This window comes from Molothrus ater, chromosome 5, assembly GCF_012460135.2.
Source record: "Molothrus ater isolate BHLD 08-10-18 breed brown headed cowbird chromosome 5, BPBGC_Mater_1.1, whole genome shotgun sequence".
In the NCBI taxonomy this organism is placed as follows: domain Eukaryota; kingdom Metazoa; phylum Chordata; class Aves; order Passeriformes; family Icteridae; genus Molothrus; species Molothrus ater.
Window position 1 is genome coordinate 8,150,425 of NC_050482.2, and position 16,851 is coordinate 8,167,275.

The 16,851-nt window shown below is 41.0% G+C and overlaps 1 protein-coding gene across 1 annotated transcript in view; it reads right to left on the minus strand.

Moving 5' to 3' along the window:
* Positions 1–16,358, minus strand: part of GRM3 (glutamate metabotropic receptor 3) — a 103,796-nt gene extending 87,438 nt beyond the window's left edge. The window contains 1 exon segment of the mRNA XM_036401767.1: positions 15,673–16,358. The gene's annotated coding sequence lies outside the window, so the exon portion shown is untranslated.
* Positions 16,359–16,851: the final 493 nt, after the last annotated feature.

A 16,851-nucleotide genomic window follows, 5' to 3' on the forward strand; every position in this document is an offset into this window, starting at 1 on the left:
GAACCAATTTGTTTCTGTTGCAGTAATCAGCTTAGGAAGCACTGTGACCCTTGAAGGAGTTTTTACTGATCATAGCAGAATACGCCATTAATAGAGAAGAAATTATCAGAGAAAAAGACATTTCTGCCATTCTCAATGATGTTTTCCTCAAAGCCCTTTTCACCAGCAATAGCTCTTTCTTTTACTTATACTCTATTTCATTTTCAAACCAATGCTATTTTCTTCACCTAACACTAAGTCCTTTACTTTGATAGAAACAAAACATTTCCTTTAATGAGCATAAGAGATAATAATGTTAAGCATTAGTTGGAACCATAATGCAACAAAAACTCCATGCCATTTAAAACCACTTAATGCGCAGGCTGACGTTTGTCATCTCACTAAAGAGCACAAGATTAGAGGTGCTACAACTTAGAAAGAAAGCATTATCCCACTGATGAGATAGTACTTTCCTTTGTACTAATCACACAGTCTAAAACATGGCTTTGTATCTATTTGTTATGTTAAAAACCCTAACAGAATGTTCATGTAATAGGTGACAAAGAAAAAAAAAACAATCCTAGGACTCTTTTTTTTTTCAGAAGCATTACTTTGGCTCTTTCCAGAGGCAATGAATGTTTCATGGCTTGATGGCCAGTTCAGCAGACTGGAAGATCTTTCAGACTGAGAAGTGTGCCAGTTTCAGACCTCTAGAGAAGGCATAGATACACCAGCCTGAGACTCACAGTTTTCCAAATCCAATCAGCAGTCTCAGGTTCGTCACAGCTGTGGCCAGACCAGATTGTAAGCAAAGCTGCATCAAGCTCAGGGTGTGAGAAATTAATTGGGATGAAAGAACTTTGGTGTCAGTCATTAGCTAAAGCAGAAATGAACTTAAAGTGTAAAAATAAATATTTCGGCTAGACACTAGGGGAAAATGTTCTCATCATAAAGGTACTGAGGCACAGGGACATGCTGTCTGGGAGAGTTGTGGAGTCTTTACCATCACAAGATTTCAAGAAAAAGTAACCTTTTTTCCAGAAGTGACACAATAACACTGACTCTGCTTTGGGGCAGGAGATTGAATTGTCTCTTCTGGCTTTATTTATGTTGCACAACCCCTATATTTCCTGTATTTACAAGCTATCTCTGTCCTTGGAGCTTGTAACAGTGCAGTTACACTGATTTACACTAGTTAGGGGATTGGGACACGTTCATGACTCATGTTCTCATGCCATCAGCTCCCCAGCAGCTTCCTACTGGTGATGGCCAAGCTCAGAGTGCAGCAGCCACTCTCAATGAGAGGGGCAAGTGAGATGTTTTATGTTTTATTACAGTGTAAAGATTTTGCTGCAAAGTCCTCTCTACTGTTTGAGTAAGGGAAGGAAGGAGCTGACTTTGAAGACCCAAAACTGCAGATGTTATTATCTGTTGAAGCCATTAAATGATGGAAGTGCAACACTGCTGACAAATTGAACAGCACTGCCAGCTGCTGTAACATAGACCAGCTCCACTGTTTCTTGCTAATTTATCACCATCTAGTATTTGACCCACTGAATTCTGAATTAAATTTTTATTACATCTGTGAACTATTTATACTGTATGAAAAATCAATATGTTTTTGTTGTTCACCTGATTTAGGGCAGATAAAAGGAATATTTCAGTATTCTCTAGGGTCAATGCAGAGAGGCCTTGAATGATGAAAGATACAGTATCTTTAGAATGGAAGGAAAACTTCAGGATGGAAAAGAAAGAGTGTAGTGTAAATGACATATCTTTCCAATCCATGACATGAATATTTTTTCACAAACTCACGATGAAACATAGTGTCCTTTTAGAAGACAGCATCTAATTCTTTATCTCTCTTTAAGAAAGAATTATTAATTTGGAAAAAATTTTCTTTCTGAATTTCTTTGCATTTTGTATGAGCCATAAAACCTCAAAGGAGTTATTTGAATTTCAATACCATCTCACACTTTTATTAAAATATACTATAACCCTGCTTCAGTAAATAACATGAGGATAGGACTCTTAGTCTAAAAAATGAAATCTTTCTGTTATTTCAGATTTTCCCTAAGTATGCTTTTGATTAAATAATTACAGAACAGCAGTGTTAACAATTTTGCTATGATAGAGGGCATGTCACAAATTTCCTACTCATGTTCCTGCAGTTTATGCTTTTGCTGATGTGCTTTATGAGTATTTATTAAAGATGAAGCCTTGAGTTAATAACATAAACTACCTACTAGTTTCATAATCATCACTGCAGTGCAGAAAGCTTCAGAGTTACGGTAGTTCTGCATTGACGACGTCAACAGATTTACTGCATTCATTTCCTTATGCAAATATTCCAGAAACATAGATAAGTTTATAACCTTCTATAGCGTGCTGCCTACACATGAAGGTATCAAAGCCTGTGAACACGCAGAGTAGACTTTAAAGTTGACAGCACAAGTCATGTTGCTCCTTCCTTTCTTCTTTCTCTGTTGTCCTAATATTAGAACTCATTTAGTGCTTGGTTCTGCAGACACACAGGGACTTCTGCACAGGCCCTAGAGCAAGAGGGGAGGCTCCTCATGGTCTTTACATGATGTGTCTGTCTTTACTGAAGTCACTCATAAGGAGTCTGTGGGGGAACTAAGCAGAGACTTGTGATCCATTCTTGCCCTGCACATACACGTGATTTGCCCCTGCATGGCAGAGCTTGCCTCTCTCTTGCAGGACAGCCTTGTTTGCTCTTGCAATTTGTCCATTTTCCCCTCTATTCCCCAAGAGGAGTGTGATGCTCCCTGCTCTGACTGCCTCTGCTGCACCTCACCACGAGATGTTTGCAAAACACAGACCCTGGGATAGGAGCCCTGAATTATGTTCAGGTCACTGAGAGAAGAAGAGGGTTAGAAGGGACCCTGAAACCCCTGATCCTGATCTTCCTTTGCTATTACCCAAGTCAAGATCAATTTTATTTATGTCCAATCTAACTCATGTCTTGGGTAACTTTTTTTTGGTGACAGGAACTTCCTTGATTTCCCAGCAGTTTATTCTGTCTTTCCCATTCCTTACAATTAAAAGCTTTTCCTGGGGTCTAGTCTTCTGTGTGACAGCTTAAGCCTTTTACTTACCTGTGACAAATCTCTTTGTTCCACACAATTCTCCATGTTGATATTCTGTGCACTCCAAGAGATTTATAGTCTTTCTTAAAACATAATTCTCAAAACTGGGCACTATGCTCTCAAAGTGGCCCTACTAGTGTTGAGTAGAAATTGATGTTTACATTCTGTATCTTGAAGACAATATTCCTGTTAATTAATCCTAGCAGAAAATTTCCTTTTTCCACAGCAATATGATACCATGGTGTTGAGTCATGTTCTGCTTCTGAACTTCCATAGCTTTAAACCTATTCCTGTTGCACTGCTACCTGGCCTGTGGCTCATTTCCCATATTTGTGGTAACATCTTTGTGAATAATTTTATGATGTCTGTTTTCCTCCAAGGATTATTTTGGGAGCCAGAATCTGACAATATTAATGTGCAACTGAGCTGAAAAAAAAAATTACTTTTTAAAACTTGGAAGACATGATGATCAAAAGTTAGCTATCAATAACTCTCTGTCTACTTATCTGGCAAACAGATGATCAATTACACATCAAAATAGTGTAAAAACAAATACATATTAATAGCAATCAGCAATAAATTTTAGATCAATTCTTTTGGTCAGGTACAGTCTGGACCACTTTCATTGAACACTGCATAGAGCTATGCATAATTTTGCATAAAAATATGTCTTAATTAAACATGGGGAGTATCTGGAATCAATACAGATGGAGAATGCACTCACATTAATCTTATTGAAAGAATTTACATTTTATTTTAGGAGAAGAGCAGTACAGAGAGTTCCAGTCACATCTTGAACTCCTTCTGCTACTGCTATCATGGAAGTTTGGCTTGAGAAAGTACTATAGGATGCAAGACCTGCATTTCAAGTGAGGTTTTGTTATTAATAAATAAGCATAGGTGAATTAATACATGCAAAATAATTTGGACATGGATAATAATGGAAATAGCTAGAAAAAATATTGAATGGATTAGCACACTTAATTGGTCTTAGGTTGCCTAATGAACAATTAGCCTTGTGTTTAATCCCTCTCAATCCATTAGTCTTTGCTGCTCTTAGTCTCCAAAGATAAACATGGATCATTCCAAATGTGCTTTTATTTTTGAACACTATTTATATTAATATTTAGTTATAATCACTGGCATGGAAACCATCTCATAAATGACAATGGACAAAAATGGGACGTGCTAGAGGACCTATTACCTGGCACTTTAAAAAAAAGTGTTGCAAAAAATTGCAGCACTCTAAAATACAGTGAGATAAGTCCTGTTGATTAAATAGAGATGAATCTACCTGGAAACTGTTTTTGAGGCCTTGGGAACACACTGTTGGCCATTCAATAAGTGCCACTACAATGCTAGGCCCTGCTGACCATGATCAGACAGTGTATCTTAGGTACTGGATTTATTTAATATGATCTAGGTTCAAGAGCCAACATATCAGATGATTATTTAGGGTTCTCTATACTTCAAGTGGAGGGAAAAAAACCATCAAGATGCATTCATGGGTTGCCTGAATATGCCTCTCTGTGTCTCTCTACCCCAGACTGTAAAACATTTCTCTCTCACATGGACACCAATCTTCCCTTTCACCCAGTGCATCCCAGGAGTGATTATTTAGCTGTCCAATGTGACCAAGTTAGACAGAGAAAAGGGACTTCCCTCATACATAATGGTGACTTGTGCTATGGTAAAGTCAGGCCAGTTAAATCTTCAAAGCAGCTGCTTACCTGTTCAGGGGGAATTCAAGGCTTGGAAGTTAATGGTCAGGAAAAAGTGAGTTGGACTGGATGTGCTTTAATTCACTGAGGTATATTAAAACAGCATGTTGATTAATTTGAAGGCTAGAGGGAACATTTTTTTTTGGAATATTAAGGTGGTCCATCAATTACTACAGATACATGAGCTTTTTATTTTTTCCTTCCTGAGTCTTTTTCTTTTTCTTTTTCTTTTTCTTTTTCTTTTTCTTTTTCTTTTTCTTTTTCTTTTTCTTTTTCTTTTTCTTTTTCTTTTTCTTTTTCTTTTTCTTTTTCTTTTTCTTTTTCTTTTTCTTTTTCTTTTTCTTTTTCTTCTTCTTTTTCTTCTTCTTCTTCTTCTTCTTTTCTTTTTCTGTGGTTTTTTTTGTTTGGTTTTTTGTTTTGTTTTTTAGTGGTAACTAATACTCTCCTATGCATGAACGTAACAGATGTAAAGGGTTCTCTAAGGAGATTTTGGGGCAAGTGCCTGTGACAGCTTCATTAGGAGACCTCTCTGACATTATCAGTGTCCTGGACATTTTCGGAAATATCCTAGGCCAGGGAAAAGTTTGAGTCTTAATAAAAGAAGAGAAATTAAACAAGTGAGGCACAAAGTGTGTTTAGGCATCATGAAGTTTTGGATTCTTGCCTAATGCCACATTCATCAGGCTTAATGTAGATAAACTCTGTGGGTTTGTCAGCAGCAAGGTTGAACATCTCATTTGAGACCTCCTGGCTCTGTGATTTTGAGCCTGAAACCTGAGCATCTTCTGCCTTTCCATGGGCCTACAGCTGGAATACTCAAAGGAGTACCCACCACATACCTGTATCCATCACTCTGCAATATTCATCAGTATATTTTATGCTTGGAGTTGGTCTGGAGGCTTCCCCTCCTGCACATGACACATGGTAGACAGTGGAGCATCCAAGCATCTCCTCTCTTTAGCAGTGACTGAGACAAGAGAGGCCACACAGACCCTTCTGGCAAAGACAAAGCAACAGGTTGTTCAAAGTGCCTTAAAAAGTTTTCTTCTGAAATATTTAAAGTGCATGTGAGGGCTGACAGTTGGTTGGAGGTGGATGTGGTTGCAAACTAGGAATGACCACAAAAGGTCCTGAAACAGGACAGGACAAGGGCATCACTATGGCTCTGTGCAACTCCTGAGGGTTCTGTGGGCAAAATGCTGGCTGGAGTGAGGCTTGGAGAGCAGAAGGAATAAATGGTACAAAAGATTTCTTTGAGAAATGCTGTATTGAAGACAAGGGAAGTCAAGCCCTTCATTGTCTGTACTCATCTTTTGGGTATGGGTCCAGATGAGCTACTGGAGAAGGCAAAAAAGGAAAACAGCAAGAAAAACAAGCTACTTAAAAAAGCAAATGTCAAAAGAAAACCAGTTATTTCACTGAGTCAGGAGGAGATGACTGAGGGGAACATTACCTAAATGAGCATTTAACAGCCAAAATCTAATCCCTTTGCAGTATAAAAGGCTGGAATGGAAAAGAAAATACTGAATTGCTTCAAATTTCCATAGCAGAGAGGATAAGAGTGATAGGCTTGGTTGCAAAAAGTGGGATTCAGTTAAACTTTTGGAGACCTTCTGTCCATAAGAGCAGTGAAGCACTTAAGACATTTGCTTTTGCAAGAGGCTGTGAAATGTCTGTCATTGCAGATTTTAAGGAAATCATTCAACAAGTATCAGTTAATAAAGACTAAAGGATAGTTTATGCAATCTTTGAAGGGGGAGATGGATCAGATGAGGTCCTTACTGGTGTCATTATCTGTGGAACTCTAAATGCTGCGTTCAGGCAAAGGGAACACTGTGTACAGTCTTTGAAAATGAAGAATCTTACATAAAAAGGGCTTCTTTCCATCCATTTCTACCCTAATGGACACTGCACTCTCTCAGGATAAGTTCTAATTGGAACCTTGTGCCCTTGCCAGGAAATCACAGGACTAAGAAACCCTATTACTCTGCAGCTGCTCCCTGGACATTGATTTAAGGTATTTAGGTCTAAGTGGAACTATTTGTCTGCTTCCTTCCTTAAGAAAATGTGAAATAGACAAGCAGATAAGTAGAAGTAATGTAAGACTTGACTTCATCTTACCTACTGGCTGAAATACCTACGTTTTAGGGAGTGGAAGCATCTCTCAGAGATAAGCATCCAACAGGGCACAGCTGGGTCACGCCTCTCCTTGCTACTGCAAGCTTCAATTTGCATTCCACCCTTTGGCCAAAGACCTGATATACTAATTAAATCTCAGCTCCCAGGACCTGCTGTTACTTCCAGACTAAACTCATCCTTTCTCCATGCTGAATAATGCCACTAGGAATATGTTTATCTGAGCTTGATACTCAAGGTATTAGCATTAATCACTAAGCTTTGTCCTGGATATCTGCTTCTGGGAAAAAAAATCGTGTTTAGATGAGTGATATTATTGAGAATTTCATAATCCCTAGAAATCTCAAAAATGTCAATTACACAATAAAACTAAAGCATCAAACCTTATTCCTCAGAACCCTCTAATGTTGTTGAAGTGTCTGATATTTCGTTCAGTCTCTGACACTGTTAAAATAGAAACACCTTTCCCACATTTTCCTTCTCTGCCTTTAACAAATGATGGTTCTTTTAACCTCCTTCTCCCCTCTTTGTTTGCTCAGAGGATCAAAGCCTTTTTATTTATTTCTTTTTCCTCCCAAGCAGTTTCTGGAGTGTTGAAAAAGCACCACCAGTATACTGAGTTTACATTATAAACAAGTTAAAATTCCCAGTCTGTCAGAGCTTTTCTCCTAGGATACCAAGGAAAGCAAAGTTCAGCTAAACTGCACAATTATTTGGAGATCACTTCTGAGAGAAGAAGCAAAGATTGCTTTAAGCAGAGCTATTCTCTTAGAGATTTAAAGTCCACTTCAGAAAGGAAAGTTATTATTGTCTGAAAATTATCTGATTTTATTTGTATTCCTGGAGTGACTCCATTAAGTCATGCTCTCTTTTCACCCTTAAAATCATCTTAATGAATCAGCTGTGGGATTTGCCATATGTAAATGCACCTTATGACAGCTACAGAGTCAAGTGAATGGATGAAAAAGACATGGGCTGCATGTTGCTTTTGTTGGAACAGCAGTGGGGTTTGTTCTGCTTTTAAGACCTGAGGTAGACAGTTTATTTCTTTTCTTGGTTATGAAGCAAATGCCTTTTTTTTTTTAAGGTAAATGCATTTTGTAATAATGGTGCAATAAAGAAGCTTATGGTTTGGGAGCTGTATGGTTTGGGAGTATTTTGCTAAAACAGACTTGAATGTTGCTCTACCATTCCCACACTCCTTTTCCTCAACTTCTGAAAGCAAAGACTTTCCTGATAACTCAACCTCATCATCAGTCAGTGCAGGATGAGCCTGCTCCTGTTTAATGAAACACATTGTCTCTGATCTCTGGTATTGTCTGGGCTCTTCTAAAGCCATGGTGGCTGCAAGGAACAAAATGAGCAGCACAATTAAGAGATCCCAAGGGAGCACAATGAAATGCTTGCAAGATAGATTTAACAAGTATACTTTAGTGTCTTCTTACAGGGCTTGGAAAATATCTAAGAAGATTCTTATGAACTTTGCAGATTTTCTAGTAAAATATTATTTTATACACAAGTATTTCATAAGAAAGAAAACAAGAAATTTAATAGTCTCTATGCAAATAATGCACTGTAATGCCTATTAGGTGTTGTAAGGTATTCTTTTCACATGATTTTGCCAAAGTTTAATCCAATATTGCTACATTGATGCCCCATGTGGGTGTCTTTTTCAAGGCAGAGTTAAATACTGGTAAAATAAATATGTTACAAGGTAAAATCAAGACAATTTGTGGTATTACAGAAACATCTGTAAGTTTTACAAAGGAACCAAATGCAGTTTCAGTTGATACACAGTGAAGATGTCTTTTTGACTGACTAAAGCTTTGTAAAAATGCCACTAAAAATCTATGATAAAAAGCAAAGAAGTCCATGGTCATATTCTTGACTAGTGACACTGAACAATAAAATGCACACATAATCTCACAAAAAAATTTAAGGAAGCTTTTTGAAAACTTTTTGATTTGTTATGACAAGACCAATTATACTTTTGGCATAAAAATATCAATTTTTAAATGATCTTGCAGAGAAATATAATTTTTGACATTTCTTAGCCACATGAGCTGATCCATACATACTCTTTTAATATCTCAGCACTGAATCCTACATGTGTTACTGCACAATATTTTTATCTTTGTTTTTCCTCCATCCTTTTGTCTATTTATCTGCTTTCTCTTCTCATGAAAATACAGATAAATAAAAGGGAAAAATTAATCATTCTATGAGTTCTGGAAATCTCCCCAAAATTTGCTTCTTGACTTTTATCACATTTCTTGGTCTGTGAGTCTAACAGTAGGGGCAGCCAATTTCTGCTAAGCATTACAAATGTAATATTTTTAAACACTAGCAGAACATGTCTTCTCATGCTTTCCTGGCAATTTCTTCACTAGATGATGCAATCAATGTGAATTTAATTAGTAATAACCATATAATGCATAATGATTATAAAGCAATACAGGATTTGCAAGGCAGTAAGTACTGGATCCAAAAATACCTCAGCCAAAAATCTCTTACAAAACACACATGTAGAAATGTTCCCTCAAGCACAGCTGCAGGTGCCCCATTGTGGAGGCCTGGCACACACAACCTGGGGACAGTTTGGGATCTAGGGAGACTTAATCATAGCTGTGCTATGGAAAATCACCATCCTGATGTCCAGGTGAGCTGTGCTTTTAACAGCTCAAGGTCAAAAAGGTCAGAAAGGTTTAGGAGGTTTTCAGAGAACCCCAGAGTATCTTCTCACAGGGCTTCTTTCCTCCCCAGGGAGAAGGAGTATGTTTAACCTGCATTCCTATAGCAGAGACAATTTCTGTAGCCCTGCTATTACACGTCTGTGGAGCAGGGAGTCACACCACTGATGGAACAATATTTAGGAACTTTTGGGGCTGAAAAAATTTAGGAATATATTTGGGGATAAATTTTAGGAATTTAAGTGTGAAACAATATTTTGTAAGATTTTCAAACCCTTTTCCTCTTGCATCCCATCCTACACCTCCCCATGTGTTTGACTACACAGTGTTCAAAGCCTGTTGCAAGCCGTTAATGTCCCTTTAGTGTTAGATTTGGCATCTGACACATTATTTTTGCTGGAAGCAGTTTAGAATCTCTCAATATAATCAGACAGCCCCTTGTTGCCCACTTATCTCAGCCAGCTTCTCTGCAGGGCTCATCCCAGAGAAGAATCCCAGAGCTGCTGAGTCCCAGACCCGGTGAGCTGCCTGCAGCATCCTCCTTGCCAGAGCACAGGGCAGGCTCTCTGTCAGCTCAGCAATGTGTCCTTTGGAGGACCAGCACCACAGCCACAGGGGCTGAGGCTCTGCAGAGCCCCAGCTCGTGCAGTTGTGTGTCCCTTCTCCAGGTGCACCGTTCTGGTGACACAAAAACTGTCCCTGGTTTGTGTGTGGGCTTGGTAGTGGAGCTTTTCATGGGAGTGGAAGCTAACATATGTTTTACTGTATTTCTCAGCTGAGGTTGCTGTCATTCTCTGCATTCTGCACATTTTCTCTTCTCCCTGTCTTCCACCAGCATGTCATGCTCTAGACAAAGGCTCTTCTCAGTTTTCAGGTTCCCTTCAGCTCTTTCTTCCTGGCAAGCCCAGGCCCCAGATCCTCCTCTGAATCAGTGGGAGATGACTTTTCTGTACCTCCCACACCCTTTGATACTCTTTTCTTTCTTCTTTTTTTTGTCAATCCCTTCTTCCAGCCTTTGTCAGTGCTTTTTTTCTGATGTCCTGCCAGTCCCCAATCCTTTCATTTTGCTTCCCTATTTCATTCTTCTCTTTGTTCTCTCCTCAAGCACTTCTCATTTTCTCAAGAGTATTTCTGCTTCTTCTCACTGGCATACTCTACCTCACCTATTGAGCAACCCTTCTTTCAGGTACCCTGTTCCTTAAAGGGTACTCTAAACTAACATGTTCATCCTTCTTCACTTGAAAAACCAATTATCCCATGATTTCTCCTACTACAGTTCTCTCCAATGAATTTGCTGGCTTTATGGTCTCCCCCTTAGCTTTTGACTTAATTCTCTCTTGTGCAGACTTGCTTGATTTTCCTCTGGAATCTGACAATGTCTCCATTGACTTCACCACCTTCATCTGCCTTAAAATCTCTTCCCACAACTGGCTTATCATTTAATTTACTTCTCTTCCAACTTGAATAGTCATTTGAGTGTCTCTACTGATAGTTTTTTCCTTTTCTAGCAAGCAATTTGCTTCTCTTTATTTTTCCCATTTTGTCTTGTACAGAGATATTTTCCTCAATCTTTTTTTTTTATGTTTTCACAACTTTTTTCCCTCCTCTATTCACTTTTCTAACGGAGAATTTCAAGGTCTGACAGCATCCACCAAAAGCCCAAGTTCCCATTTCATCCGTGAAAAATTTATCAGTGATTCCCTCTCTCCACACCTTGCTTGATGCATATTTGATCTAGTTTTTATACTTGGTGATCATCCTGTATTCCTTTGGATGCACTGGGAAAGGGACTTTGAAGGTCAGGGTCATCAGTGCTATCAAGTTCAAGCCTCTTGCCAGACTTTAAAGTGTTCTGAAGGAAGGCTCCCTCAGTAACTGGGGTTAAGGCCATGCTTTCCCATGTGGGTCTTAGACACTTTGGAAAAGCTGCTAACCTGACTCTTATATTTTTGGGAAAGCCTGTTGATTTGCAGGAGGAGCCCATATTTCCTACACAAGCAGTATCACTGCTGACTATGCAAATACTCCCATATTCTTAGCATAGCTATGAAAACAAGCATGATAATTGTTCCAACTGCATCATTTTATATTAGAGGACCAATATCAGATAAAAGCAATAGAGTTCTATAGCCATTTTTTGGGTATCACTTGCTGTAGATCTTGTAAATTCTTTTTGGCTTTGATAGGTTCACAGTGATTTACCCCCCATGAATATTTGCTGTATTACTCTCAAAAAGCAGCTGGAAAGAAGACTGTATATTTCTTGCAGTATTTTTTAAAATCTGCATCCCTGAAAACCTCTTAAGACAATAGATAAACCAGCAAATCCATTGAGATCACATATGGCATTCTGGGCTTACCTGAAGAAAGAGACCTGAAGAAATTTCACTAATCTGCAATAGCTGAAGCACTCTAACAATGAACTGTGGTTTTGTCCCAGTGGAAACACCTGACAATTGCATTGAGGCTATTCCCAGGCAGCATTGTGCCTTGGAGGAATTTTTTTTGTCATTTTACTCTTACTGCTAAATTAAACTCAGGATTTTCAGTCAATCTTTATTTTCATAAAATGAAATATGTTCCAAAATTTTTTCTGCCAGTTTAGGGCTGAATTATTACCTAGAACTCATAGCAAGAAACACTCACAGGCAGAGACTTAGGAGGATGGTATCACTGAAGGATACTGCCCTCCTTTCCTGCCACCTTTGGACCCCAGGTCCACCAGGGTTTTACTCTGCAGGGGCAGGGTGGCTGATTCTCCCTCTGGTCACCCCATTTTGTTGGCTGTGGATACCCCTGCATTGCAAATGCAACCCACTCAGGGATTAAAGCACAGACCTATTCTCCATACTAGTAGAGAGCAAGAGGGAAACTTTCTCTTTAACTCTCTGACCTGGACTAAGTTCTTGATTAAGCTTTAAACCAGCTCTCAGTTTTATACCAATAAGCAGGAAAAAATGCCCCAAGAGTGAATGTTACACAATCTTCACAACAGCTGATGTAGCTTGCCATAGTTATACACATTCCCACATAAATAGTAATGCTATCTGACCCTGGAGAGTGTCAAACACCTTGGTGGTGTTCTGGGACATCCTGAGAGTGACTTTACCAATGACAAAAATTCATACTAACTGATCAATAACTATAGTACAACAAGCTGGAGCAAACAAGGTGCAACAATCCTGATGAAACTTTATAGGACTTTGGAGACAGCTTTCAAAAACTGATCAGAGAATGGAGTCCCTTCAGTAGGGTCTTGTTGGCAAATTTAGCAGCCTCAAAGACAGGTTCTCACACCCTGTGAAATTTGAGGCTGGATTCTCAAATTGCACTGCTAAACCAGACTTTTGGTGGGTGCGCACCTCATGTGACCCACCTGAATTCTTGTAGGCAAACAGAGAATTTAGCCCATGGCTCTAAAGGTAAAGTTGTAATTTGACCCCATAACGTTGCAGAAGCAACATTAGAATCAGGTCTTTCATGTCTTATAGTATTCCATACAGGACTCTGTGAGCCACAGGACAACTTATGTTCTGTAGGACATTGCCATGGGCAAGTTGTGTTCACAAAGAACATCCAAATTGTTCTTTCTTTAATGCCACTACATGCCCCTACGCTGCCTTCATTTCCAAATTCAGCTCCACTTATGTAACACAGACCACTGAACTGAATGATAGCATGGTTTGTAATGTATTTCTTTTATTTTGGCTTTCCAGTCTGATTTAGTACTCTGCTTTGTCACATTTATTTAACTGTAAAAACATTATGTGAATCCAGAAAGATACTTTATCCCTGCATCTTGCTTTAGATCCAGTCTTCCAATGATAAAATTAGAATCTTACTCCTAGACAAGGTGTCAACATTTGCCTAAAAAAACTTTATTCCTTTATTTGTAGAAGCTTATAAGTAGGTCATCAACACAAGTAACCCAGGCAAACATCAACAGTGACTAGAAAAGCATCTTGGCTCCATGATGAAAGTCTAGTTTTAATGTACTTGATACCAATGCCATTTTACTTGTCTTCAAGTTATAGAGCAGTAAAGCAACCAATATTTTTTCTATTTTGGAGTGTGTTTTATGTTTTATATATAATGGAGGGCTCTAGAGATATTGAGAGTAGTGGAGAGCAGTATTCTTAAAACAAGCCCTCAACAAACAAACAAACAAACAAACAAGAAAAAACTCACTGAAATTAAAGTATGAAATATTCTAGTAGGGAAAGATTAGCTTGCATTGCTCTTCAAATAATCAGTTCATTAAGAAGGATTTGCATGAATTGTTACTGATTTCACTCAAAGGATGAACATTACAGAAGTATAATTTTTCTATTACCTTAACTATGAATAAAATTAGCTTAATGTGCAATCTTTCCCAATACAACTGGAGTAGTTACCTTTTCTTAGAATACATTTATCAACATAAATAATAGCAGAAGAATTAAGCATGATTTAGGTGTATTTCAACAAAATGAAAACCATAATTTTTCTAAAATATGTATTTGATCAGGTGGATTGTGTGATTTTCAAATTGTTTTCATGAATATTTAATCAACATGAGACATATACTTATGCAAGCTGAAATAGGTACCAGTCTGTGTCCCAGGCTGTTCTGTTTCACAGTCTTTCAATTGAATGTTTTTTAAAGCTGATTTAACTAATTAAAAAAACCACCACCAACAACAAAAAGAACTAAAATAATCTTCAGCAGGTGGCATAAACTGAGAAGCCAAAGAACTCACAAACTACCAGCAAACCCTTAGTTCAGTTCAATGCAGTATTGGTGAGATGCCTGCCTAGTTTTTTATCAATTGGTTGAGTTTTATCAAGATTGCTGAAATACACAGATGTGTACATAAAATGATCCATTGAATCTCTGTGATATCATGGGGGGATAAAGCCCCCAAAATCCAACTCTCCCCCCAAAATCCTACCTATACCCTGGCACAGAGATTCACTTTCTCACACCCACATGTGTGGCTGGCACACACACAGATGGAAGGTACGTACCTATAGAATACAGGTCTACAGAGGCTTAGATAAACCCTATCTGGGAATAAAAAACACATTCCCATGAACCTGGACATGTAAAACATCCACATGAATCCAAGCAAACACATAGGCACAGATAGACACACCTGCACACCCAGAGACACAGGGACATGGGCAAGGCACATCCACAGGCACAGACAGCTCCAGAAGCACACACACCCCTGCACAGCTCCTGTGTACTCACATGGACACACAGATTGTAAATCTGAGGAAGAGTTACTATGGCTATATCATCCCTGCTAATCTCTCCTTCCTTTTTGAAAAAATCCAATTTTAGGATTCTGGAGCGAGCCAGGTCCCTGCAGAGGGGATATTCCCAGAGGAGCAAAGCACTTCCAATTTCTTTAGGGTTCCCCACCTCTCTCCCCCTCTCTCCCAGCAGCAGATCGAGGGAGATGAGCTGGGCACTCAGCACAGCTTTCCCAGCTGCTGGCTTGGCACTTTTCACCCCAGGATAAGAAAGGGCATAGGATGGCAAGCTTAAAATCTCATCCCTTCACCCCCAAAGCCTGTGGGAGCAGGAACCTCTGGGCAACATCTGGACACAGCTCCTTTCTGCACACTGCCCCGACCCCCCAGCTGTCGACCACAGGGGTGCCCCTAAACCCTACCCTTGCTCTGCAAGTGTAAAAACCTTTGTTCTCCTCCTGCTCCCCCCTTCCCAGTTTCTCCTGCCCCCCAAATCCCGTCAGGAAACCTCCTTGCATTTTGCCGCTCCAAACTTTTTCCTGGCTGCACAACCCGCAGCCCCCGGGGCAGCGGCTGCGTCTGGTCCAGGGGGCAGAATGGGGCGGGGGTGGGCTGCAGGGACCCGGGATGCAGGGATCCAGGCTGCAAAGTGTGCGATGCAGGGAGCGGGATGCGAGCACTGAGATGCGGGATACGGGGATGTGAGGACCGGGATGCGCGAATTCGAGACGCAGGATGCAGAGGGGGGATGTGGGATGCAGGGACCAGGACGCGGGATAGCAGCGCCCAGCTTCTTACCGTGCAATGAGGGTAGGTCCTGGTGAGGGTCTCCAGCTGCCCCCGGGCATCGCGGGCTTCCCGATGTGCTCGTTAAACATCCACCGGGGAGTCTCACCCCCCAAACTTGTGTGAGCCGCTTCCTCCGGGAACAATCACCCTTTCTCCCCCCCGCCTTGGATCGGATCCCGATGGAAACTCATCAAGGCCTCCTAAGTGGTCAGAGGTAAGCTGTGAGGGAAGGAGAAGAGGGGGACAACGGGACGGAGAGGTCGTGATCACCAAGCGATGATCCCTTTCCTTTCCTCGCTCCTCTGGAGCACCCGCTTCCCGTTCCTCTGACCAACTTTGGCTCTGCTCAGCCCGGCAGCGCCTGGGACCGGCTCTGTCAATTGGGGTCCCTTTTCGCAGCCTGGCATCTTTCTAGATTTCCTCTCCTTTCCGGGCAAAGGGGATTGGTGCAAAGCTTTAAATTAGGAGGCGACCTAGAGTTGCAAAGACACGGAGTGGGAGCTGGCTGGCTTTCGCAGCCCGCCTCCCCCGGCGCTCGGCGCTGCGCGGAGGGGCCGGCTGAACCCTATCCCTACCATTTATTCATTGACTGCCTTCCTAATTCTCACTCCGGAGCTGGCTATCGCTCCTGGCACGGCCGGGAGCGGGGCTGTGGCAGGAGCCCTGGGAAGGAGGCGAGCCCCATGCTGCGGGGCTCCCCGCGGCTGTTTAACTGCGCCGGCAGCGCGGGCAGAGCGCAGCCCGGCCCCGGGGGGAGGACGGGGCTGGGGGGGGACGGGACACGGGGACGCTGCTGTCGCCTGGCAACCCTGCATCCCTGCCCCGAGCATCCCTCCCCCAGCGCCCTGATTGGACGGGGCCGGGGCGGGGGGAGCACGGGCGCTCCTCCGAGGATGCTGCGCCCCGGCACTGCGACTTGTCGCATCCTCAAAAAGCCGGGAGCGGGCAGGGTGAGCACAGAGCAGCCGGGAGAGCCGAGGCAGTTCAGGGCGTTGTAGCACCGTCCTCCTGCCTTCTCGCTTCCAGCTGGCTTGATCAATTTGCTTCTGCTCTACATCCCCTAGAAAAAGAATGTATTTGTGTGTGTATGTATGTATGTATGTATATATGTATGTTTGTGGATGGATACATAGATAGACGGATGGATGGATAGATAGATAGATAGATAGATAGATAGATAGATAGATA